This window comes from Phasianus colchicus, chromosome 15, assembly GCF_987193195.1.
Source record: "Phasianus colchicus chromosome 15, bPhaCol1.hap1.1, whole genome shotgun sequence".
Lineage (NCBI taxonomy): Eukaryota > Metazoa > Chordata > Aves > Galliformes > Phasianidae > Phasianus > Phasianus colchicus.
This window is the reverse complement of record NC_143450.1, coordinates 9,102,902-9,112,360: the sequence shown is the minus strand read 5'-3', so window position 1 is coordinate 9,112,360 and position 9,459 is coordinate 9,102,902.

Sequence of the window (9,459 nt, the reverse complement as noted above, 5' to 3'; positions counted from 1 at the left end):
ACACATTCATCCTAAGTGCGGATTAAAGCCTGTTGTGGTTATTCATATCCATTGGGAGGTGGAGGTCCCAGATTGAACCAGACGAGGGTATCAGAGAGCAATGCAAGAGGGGCTTTCCTCCTCCAGCACTGCTTTCTGCAGCCATCCCACTGCCAGTGCACCAGCCAGCTGTGTGAATTCTATTGGCTCCCCTGGAAGAATTGTGATCACCTTAAAATACAGCATAGCTCTCTTGGTTTGAACCCTGCTCTATTATTAACTTGGCTGAAGAACAGGAAAACCTTGTGCACTCAACCAGGGCTTGCTTTCTGTATTCTCCATCTTCCTCTGGGACATCAGGTGCCACTGTTGGAGGCATTGGCCTCAACACAATAGAGGCGTCAAGTCCTCCTCTCCTACAAGCTGTATCTTCCTTTTTCAGGAAGGACCCTGGGCACTGGAGTGTTTCGTATCTCCCATTGTGCAAAAATTCAGAGGGTAGGAGCCCATGCCAAGGAGATGTGTGTTCGAGGAGCTCTCAGACATTTGGTGAGTCCTCCTGGCTTACTGCCTCCTGCTGCTGGCTATGCTACTTCTACATGGGGGACATGGGCATTTCCAGAAAGTCCAGAAAAGAACAGTCTCATCACTATTCATTCCTTCAGTGCTGTTTCTCGTGGACCCACATGCACTGATAGGGTATTCATGTGGGTGAAATCCAGGGTCCAGCTCCCTGCTGCTGCCCAACACGCCAAGCTTCCTCCTTCTGATCTGAGCAGGCAGCAGCAATGAGAAAATTAGGTAGGTTTAATTAATCAGAAAAAGGAAAACAGATAAATAAAAGTAGCATCTCTTGGGAAGGAGAGAAAAAGGAATTTACGCTGTTGGTAAATAGCTGCTCCTGCGAGCAGAGGGATGTCTGTGACAGCAGGAAAATGGGAAGGAAGACCTGAGAAGAAAGGCTCGCAGAGGGGCTGGGATGTGGAGATGAAACACTGAATAGAGTATGTAAGTAAAACGCCTACTCCTGCAGGAACCCAGGCTGTTAATTGGATTGACAATCTATTTGATCTTACATATACATCTCCTGGCTGATTCATGCTGAGACGTACTTCTGATCTTTTGAATACTCAACTTTTTGGTGAGAAGTAAAACGGGAGCCGTTTTCTTTCAGCAGACTGAGTAATAAAGTAATGCTGTAGTACTCCTCATTTTCTTCATCATGGTGAGTCAGTATCTGACTAATGAACACAGTCAATAGCTGAGTAATTTAACCTGGTGAGAGCATGACCCTGCCACAGCAAGACCATCTCCTGCAAACAGCAGTGTTAGGCACTAACAGATAAACAGAGATTCTGCCAGGCTGAAGGGATTACTTTCCATAGCAGCGATTCATCAGCCACAGCTTTTCCCAGGATCTTCTGGAACAGCAAAGCTGTGGTGTGGGGACTTCAGCCCAACTGCAGAGAAGTGGCCCTTAGGGGAACTGGCTGCTGGTTGAGGTGGGCTGTCACATCCAAAAAGGGTTTCACCCCCATTTCCACAGGTGTAAACCCAGCATCACTCCATGCCTACAGTGCCAAGGCATAAGCAGGCCTTCCAGTAGTCCTCAGCTTTTTCCTGGAAACCTCCCCTGCAACCTCACTTCACCCAGCCCCCAGCTCTGGGGGACCCTTCTCAGGGTGGTGTTATCAGACAGCAGAAAAAGGAACCTGACTCACAGGGCCTGCACTGCACCCGAATTTATCCGCAGGCTTGCTAGCAGGGAATGCAGGTTCACGTCAGGGCTGTTTTTCCATCCCCTTTTGGGGGTTAATCTCTCAAGGGCAGCACCTGCTGGAGGAGTCCGTGGCTCAGTCCTGCTGCAGGCAGATGTCTGTCTGATGACAGAAGTGCCCTTCAGTGCCCGCGTGCTCCATCCCATGCTGACCCGGCCCTGCTGTGCACAGCCCAGGTGGAGACAAAGGGGCTGCTGCACACACGTGGAAGGGACACCCAAAGCCCTGCACGTGATCAGAGCTCCAGCTTCACCAATGCAGATGTCTCCATTCCTTTCCCCTCTCCACAGTTGTAAAGATAAAATGAGGAGAAACAATAGGAGCGCTGAGTGGGAAATTTCCTTTTAGCTCTGGATGTAAAGTGTTGAAAAGTATCATTTCCCCCAGTCAAGTACAAGGATGAGTTTTGGGGACAGATACACCTCTATCTTAGTGAGTGCTGCAGCCTTTAGCAACACAAAGTGCTCCTGCTGATACAACAGGATTTGCAAGCACGGGAATCATTTACTGCATCAGGAGCAGAGCTCCAGATCGTTCAGCTCCTGTTAATGAAATCACATCAACACAGGTGATCAGTCCCTACAATGAAGACTCACTGAGAGCTCCTCCACAGCAGATAGGACAGAGTTCTCTGAGCAGAAGGACCAGGAAGAACTCAGTCTTGAAGCAGCACTGCTGTCTCTTACAGCTCAGACCATTCCAGCTAAGCAACAGCAGAAGCAAGCACAGGCTCTGCCAGAGCTCTTTACACCTTCATGCCTTCCCACCAACCCTGCCAGCAGCCACTCAGCACAGATGGGTCTTTAAATTCTCCGCAGCTGGACCTGCCCCATAGCTCTGGGTCTGTGGGTATAGTGTGGAGGAAATCTGAGAGTTGGGGCTTTTAATGAGTGGGTCAGCAAGTTAGTGAAGGTGCTAAGAGGAGGTTTCTTTTAAGTGGGTGTACTCTGTAATCCAGCTCAGAGAAAAAGGCTTTGGGGGAGAACTGCTAGAGGAGTAGAGAGAAGCTGATTTGCCTTTGTTTCAGGCACATCAGGAACTGAAAATATTAGAGGGACACATCTACTGCTCATGGCTGTGGGATTCCCACTGTCTGTGGCTGATGTCTCCTATCTTCTAGAGAATAAAGAGCTTGGGAGACAAAAGCATTACAGCAGGAGAAACTGGAGGAATCCCAAACAACTGAATTCTGTGCTGGCACTAGTGAAGAGATCTGTGCTGGTGAGCAGTATGGGGTCTCCCTTTAGCAATGGGCTCCTCATCAGGAGCCAGGAGCAGCTGCTGGGTGCTCTGGCTGCCTGTTTATCTGCAGGTGTCTGTAAGGAGAGCTGAGAACCAGGCTCAGCACACTGTGCTAGGTGTGGGGCTGAGCCTGCTGGAAGGGCTCTGTCAGTCAGCAACTGAGTCGTGACTGCATAAATGACTACAATCTGAAACTCTCTGTCTGCAACTGCTTGTGATTTTGAACATCTGTCCATAACATATAAAACTCTGCGGAGTGTTTTCCCTGTATCACCTCTGAGAAAAGAAAGAACAGAATGAGGCTGAAGCAGCCGTGTTGGATGCTGAAAGCAGAAGGTGGGTGCTGTGTCCATCCCAGCCCATGGCAGTGCTGTACCCATACTTTGGGCTGACTGAGCTGGTGAGGCATCTCCCAAAGGAAGCACTTCTTCCTTTGCTCGTTTCTTGCGTTTACTGTTTCTTCTGACCTTGTGGCTTTGAGATAAGTAAGTGGAACACATCTCACCTTTGGCCCTGTGATGGCCAGGAGGAGCACTTACCTCCAAAGCTTGTCGGTGAGGAGCTGACTGTGTGACAGACTTCCCCTGCCCTGGCAAGTGGGGTTTGCAGAGAGAAACATTCAGTGATGAAGCCTTTGAAGAGGGTTTGTTCCGCATGCAAGTCACAGCAGGAACATTCCTGAGGCGGAGGGATTCCTCCTGCTTTTGCATATAGAGCACTTAACATGTTTATTTTGTCTCCTGTATTAAAACACTCTGTCCCTCCCTTATTTATCTTCTCCTCCAGGCTGTTCTGGATCAAGCCAAGTGTGCTCTGGCTGCAGGCTTCGTTACCACAGCCCTGCAGGGACAGGGACAGGCTGTGCTGGAGCCCAAATGGCCATGTGGAGGTGCCTGAGGTCAACTGAGGTCATGCTGAGAGGGAACTGAAGCCTGTGACAACAATTAGAAAGAGAAAAGATTAGGTATTTGCAGAAATAACCCTCATTGAATCGTGGTGTCATGGTCAGAGCTGGAGCTGTCGGTGACAAGGGGGCTCAGAAAGTCACTTTCTCATCTGGACTTCCTACTGAAAACCAGACTTTCCATGTGCACTGCTCCAGCAGACCTCATCTGATACGACATGAGCTCAGCATGGAGGGGAGGGAGGCCTCTGGTTCCTGAAATAGCCCTGACAGGTGCCCTTAATATCCTGGCTCCAGCATGACAGTGCTGAACGGGGCCACTAAGGAGCCTGATATGGATTTCGAGTCATTGAGTCTAAGCAGATGTAACCCCAGACCTCTGGGTCACTTCTATTTATCCATCTCCTATCAGGCGTGGGGGCTTGGGCAGAAACACATAGGTGCCCATGAGTACACAGCTCTGCTGCTCTGCGTAGTGCTGGGGTTGCTGTGCATTCTGCCCTCAGCTGAAGTGGGCAGCACAGAGCTCCTGGGGGGCTCTTCTGCTGCTGTTTGGTATCTGTGCTTTGTCAGGTCACTGATTTCTTACTAGAACTTTGATTTGCCTTCCTTTCAAACTGCCACTAACAAGTGCTAGCTCACTGGTTTCACTGCTGTGTCCTCTCCTTGTTTTTTGCCTTACTGTGTGTCATTGAGCGCTCCCAGACAAGAAGAAAAATAAGTGCAATGACAGCTGTACTTGCAGTAAAACTCTGTCCTGGTTCTCCGATAGCACTTCCCCAGGGTTGTGCAGCAATTGCATCTTGGAACTAATTCCTCCTTCAGATCCAATTCCATGCATTGCCAGTGGAGGATGGCATTTGGATGGGCAGTGGAAACACTAAGATAAAACTGCACCGTAGGTTGTGCTGGGGTTTTAAGGTTGCCCTTTTAGTGTTGCAAGTGGAGAACATCAAGTGAACTTCTTCTGGTGCTTTTGTCTTTCGATTTTCTCTTTAAAGGCAGGGAACGATCTCCAGGACTGGCACCAGATGTCGTGGTTGTTTGTTTCAGCTGACAAAACCTGGGACACAAATGTCAATGTCTCTTTTCTAACGATCCTGAAAAATACAGAGGGCTTTGGGCACTGCTGGCCCCAGTGTTGCTGGGATTTGCTGAGCCTGGAGGGGTGTGGGCATGGATTTGTTGTAGGGTGGCATCGCCCAGAGCTGGTACCTCCTGCACCCAGTGTCCTGCACTGCAGGTGGCTGGCGGGGGGAGGACTGAGGTGGCAGTGGGTGTTGCAACACAGCATCCATCTGATTCAGCAACACAATGTGAATCCTTCGGAGGGAAGCTTTTAATAAAAGGTGAGAGGGTAATTCTTCATTTGCAAAATGACACGATGTTCCACAAAGACAGGGGGGAGGGGGAAAAAAAGCAATATAACTGAAAACAACACACCCAACTTCAAAGCAGTAAATCCAATCAAGCTTTCTTGTTAAACGCAAGCTTTGAAGAACATTGTACTTAATCATTAACAGTGCTGGATCAATACAAATAATCTGAAGCGACTCTGAGCAGCAGGGGCAGGTCATCTTTACAAAGAGATGAATATTGATGTGGTTGCTCTGAGTGCTGCACAGCCCCCTGGCATGGTGGCAGACAACCAGAGCCTCTGGGGCAGAGCCTGCAGGCCAAATACATGGGGAATATGCACTGCACGTGCACAGCAGGCTGTTCTCTGCTGTTTGAAGAGCCAGGCTGTGCTGTGGTGCAGGAGAGCCCAAGCATGGGCTGCTTCCCATTCCTTTTCCTGCTGCTGATGGAGGCAATGCCTGCACACCGCCATCCAGGACCAAGTGATGCAATCTCTCTTCAGCTAACTTTCCATTGCAAAATGTAAGACCCGGGGCATTAGGCTGATGCTCTCTGCCTGGAATCACTGTAGGCAGAGCAGGGGTGGGCAGTTGTTGCTCTGTGATTCACAGAATCCTTCAACAGGTGACTGCTGAAGTTGTAGTTCTGTTTGCTGTCCTATTTCTTTTTTTTTTGGCCTGGCCATTTGACAGCAGATATTCATTAGAACAGTTTGTATTTGGACATTTTTGAGAGGCCCCTTGCCTTTGGCTCTGAGTTGCCAATGTGTTTTTTATAACAAGTTCTCATGAATTTCCCCCGGATGGAAATGAACAAAGGAGCTGGAGGAGGGGGGAAGGTTTCCAGTTTCTGGGAGGGCTTTGCAAGCAACTCAATTAAGCAGGCAGCGGTGTTCAGTTAATAACTGAATTTTGTCAGAATTCAGCCAATTAATCTCAAAGGAAAATGAGCCATTTTGCAATGCAGCCACTCCAGCACCCTTCTCCATTCAGCTCTTCTGCTGCTCTGCTGTGCCTCACTGCTTGGACATCTGACACTGGGGGTGTTCACAGGGATGGCAGGGCCCCAAATATTGCTGTCACCAACCCGCAGCCTGCCGCCTTCTTGCCAATGTGCAGGAGGCTGCTCTCCTTTCAAGGCTCTTGTGGCCTTCCAAGAGTTTTCTCTTTGATTCCCTTTCCTCTGCGCAGTTCCTTCCCCTCAAAAAAAAAAAAAAAAAAAAGAGGAAAACAAACCCACGTTGCCTGATGAAGAGAAAAAAATCCCACTCTTCGTTAACTTGTGGATATATGAAGAATAAACCAAACAAAACCTGCTGGTCTCTTTTGAAGGGTTGAAATGGACTCGCTTTTAATGCTGGTTTATGATATTTCCATAGTTTTCAAATTGTTTTACTGCTGCCGTCCAAATTAACCAACTTGTTCCAGCATGAGAAGTCACGTTTGGATTCAAAGAGCATTTCCTGCTATTTGTCTTTGAAAGCGATATCGGAAATGACAAAGAAAGTTCCTTTGGAGAAATCGTTGACATAAAGAGATTGATGACTCGGAGCCAGTGATCTCATCGCACGTCTTCTGTGAAAATAGAGCATTTTGATGGCTTTTCTCCAATTTGCAGTACTTAACAGCAGTATTGATCCGAGAGGACGAAAAGTAAGAGCAGTGTAAATGATAATCGGGAGCGATTTGAAATGAAGCTTTTTTCACTCTCTCATCTCGCAGCTGAGGACAGAGAGAGAATGCAGCAATCAAAGCACGTGTCTCTGTAACAGCTTACGGGTTTATAACACAGAAGTAACAAAAGGAGAACGTTTACAAACTGCATTTTGCTGATTGCTGAGGGAGGTTTGAAGACTCGTGTCACAGCAGCAGGAGCTCCAAAGCATCCCATACACGAAGCCCATAGCAGTGCAGTCAGCAGCATGTGAGTCCCTCTGCAGAGCAGCTCATCCCTGAGATCTGGGCAGTGCTGTCCTGCACACAGTGCAGAGAAAATGCAAAGAGAACTGAAAACAAACCATGTCTGCCTCACCTGCGTTTGGCAACTGCACCCCAGGCTGGTGAGGTTGGTGAGAAATGGGGCACGGGAAATTATACTTGCTGGTTAAATAAGTGGCTGTTTTTGTGCTCGGCTCCTGCTCGTTGTCGCGTTCTCGCAGGGAAATGAAGAGCTGTGTTTATACCAAATGGAGTTACTGAAGTATCAGAAAGCACAAATCAACTTGCAAATGAAATTATATAATACCCCAGGAATCAAAACTGACAAACATAGAGATTTGCTGCTAAATGAATTGCAAGCTAAGATAAAAGGCAGCCCATACAATTAGCCAGGTATGATACACTCCCTCGACTCAGGAGCTGCTTCCAGCTCTTTGGCACGCTGCTCCACTTCAGAACTAAATAAGCAGCAGAGGGGTTTTGAGATCAATAGTGTAGCATGAGCAGCAAAGCAAACTGCAGAAGGCATGTTGCACTGCGGGATTTTTCCTGCCTTCATACAGTGCCCTGCAGCCCCTGTGGGTGTACACCCTGCCCCCAGCTGCAGGAGGACAGAGCTGGTGCACAAAGCTCTGGAAGAGAAACATGCAAGAGACCAAAGCCCAGACAGGCTGTGTATGAGGACGTGACCACTGTGAGGATGCAGCAGCCCCTCAGCAGAGCCCACCCAGTGCCAGGATGGCACGGCTTCTCTTCTTTTGGATCATATGTGCATTATTCTGGAGAATCATTTCTGGCTTAGGCAGAAAGTTGCCTAAGCTGATAACCAAAGGAATGAAAAGATGGAGGGATTAGGAAGCGCAGCAAGATAAATTCAGGCTACAAGCGAGGTGCTGATAATAAAAAGAAAAACTGAGCAAGCTTCCTAGGAATGCAGGTGTTACCACTATGAAGCCAAGCCTGGCTGTCACTGCAGGGCAGGCTTGCTGCTCTCCTGCTGCTCTCACATACCTGGTGCATGAAACACATGGGGGAGTGTGGGCAGGAGGCTGCGTAGCCATTGGGACAGCATCTTCTAGCCTTCAAGTCCATTAACCTCTGGCTTTCACCTCCCTCTCCAATAGGAACAGTCATTCTTTGTCTGAGGAGCATGTTCTTTGAAAAACAAGGTCCCACTGGGACACATCTGGGTCCACAGATCAGGCAGTGCAGGCCATGTGTCAGGCTGTGCTCATCCTGAGTGACTGGAACAAGCTGCCCAACGTGGGCTCTCACAACGGGCAGCACCTTGGGCTTCACTCTCTGAGCTCATTTGACATTTTCACACGTTTTGTAGTGCTGCTCTGACTGGTGCCACTTGCTCTTCTGTCATCTAATTAACTAACGAGACATATGATGAAGCCATGACATGCACAAGGAATGACAGGGCCACCAAGCGCTGCAGCGTGACGTTCCCTGCGGCGCCCAGCAGAGCAGCAGAAGTGGGGCAGGCTGGCAGAGATAAGGCAGTAATGGGTGTTGAAGTACGAGCACTTCTCAGAGTGAAGAAAACCAGCGCTCTGAAAGAGACTCAAGGAGTTTTAACCCAGGGCAATTTGCTGCAGGAGGAAACTGTTGCTTCCACTGGGAGCCAGCCCTGGGTGGGCAGCGTGATGGGGGCTTCCCAAAAACAATACAGAGCCCTTGGATCTGAAGGACGTGCTGCAATAACTCCCTTGGAATGTTTCAGTTTTGAGTTAATAAAGCTGTTATATCTAAATTGAGTTATAGGTATCTGATGTTACTCTATTCAGTTTTCACTGCCTTTTGCTTAGGAAACTAAATACCATGATGCATAATAATAATTAAAGATTGGCAGATGAGCAGGAAATCAATCCACGTCTCCTGGGCAGATATTAACTCTCATCCATTTTTCTGTTTGTTTGTTCCTTTTTACAAACATGCAGCCACACTGCCTTACCCACACTGAATTAGCAGAGCTCACTGACAAATGCCCTCACTGATGGAGCATGGCTGGAGCTGCTGCTCTCTGGAAGAGCTCCCAGCATCCCCTGTGACCCCTCTGCAAATGGAGTTTGCAGAACAGACTCTCCTCTCTTTCAGAAGCTCTCTCAGTACACACATGACACTTACAGCCAGGCTGCATGACATGCATGAGAAAATAAAACCCCTCTGCTCACCTGGGTTTGCAGGGGCAGATTAAAGAAACCTGATCTGTTTTCTTTGAAAGAGAAGACAGGTGGGTAACTTGATTACAGCC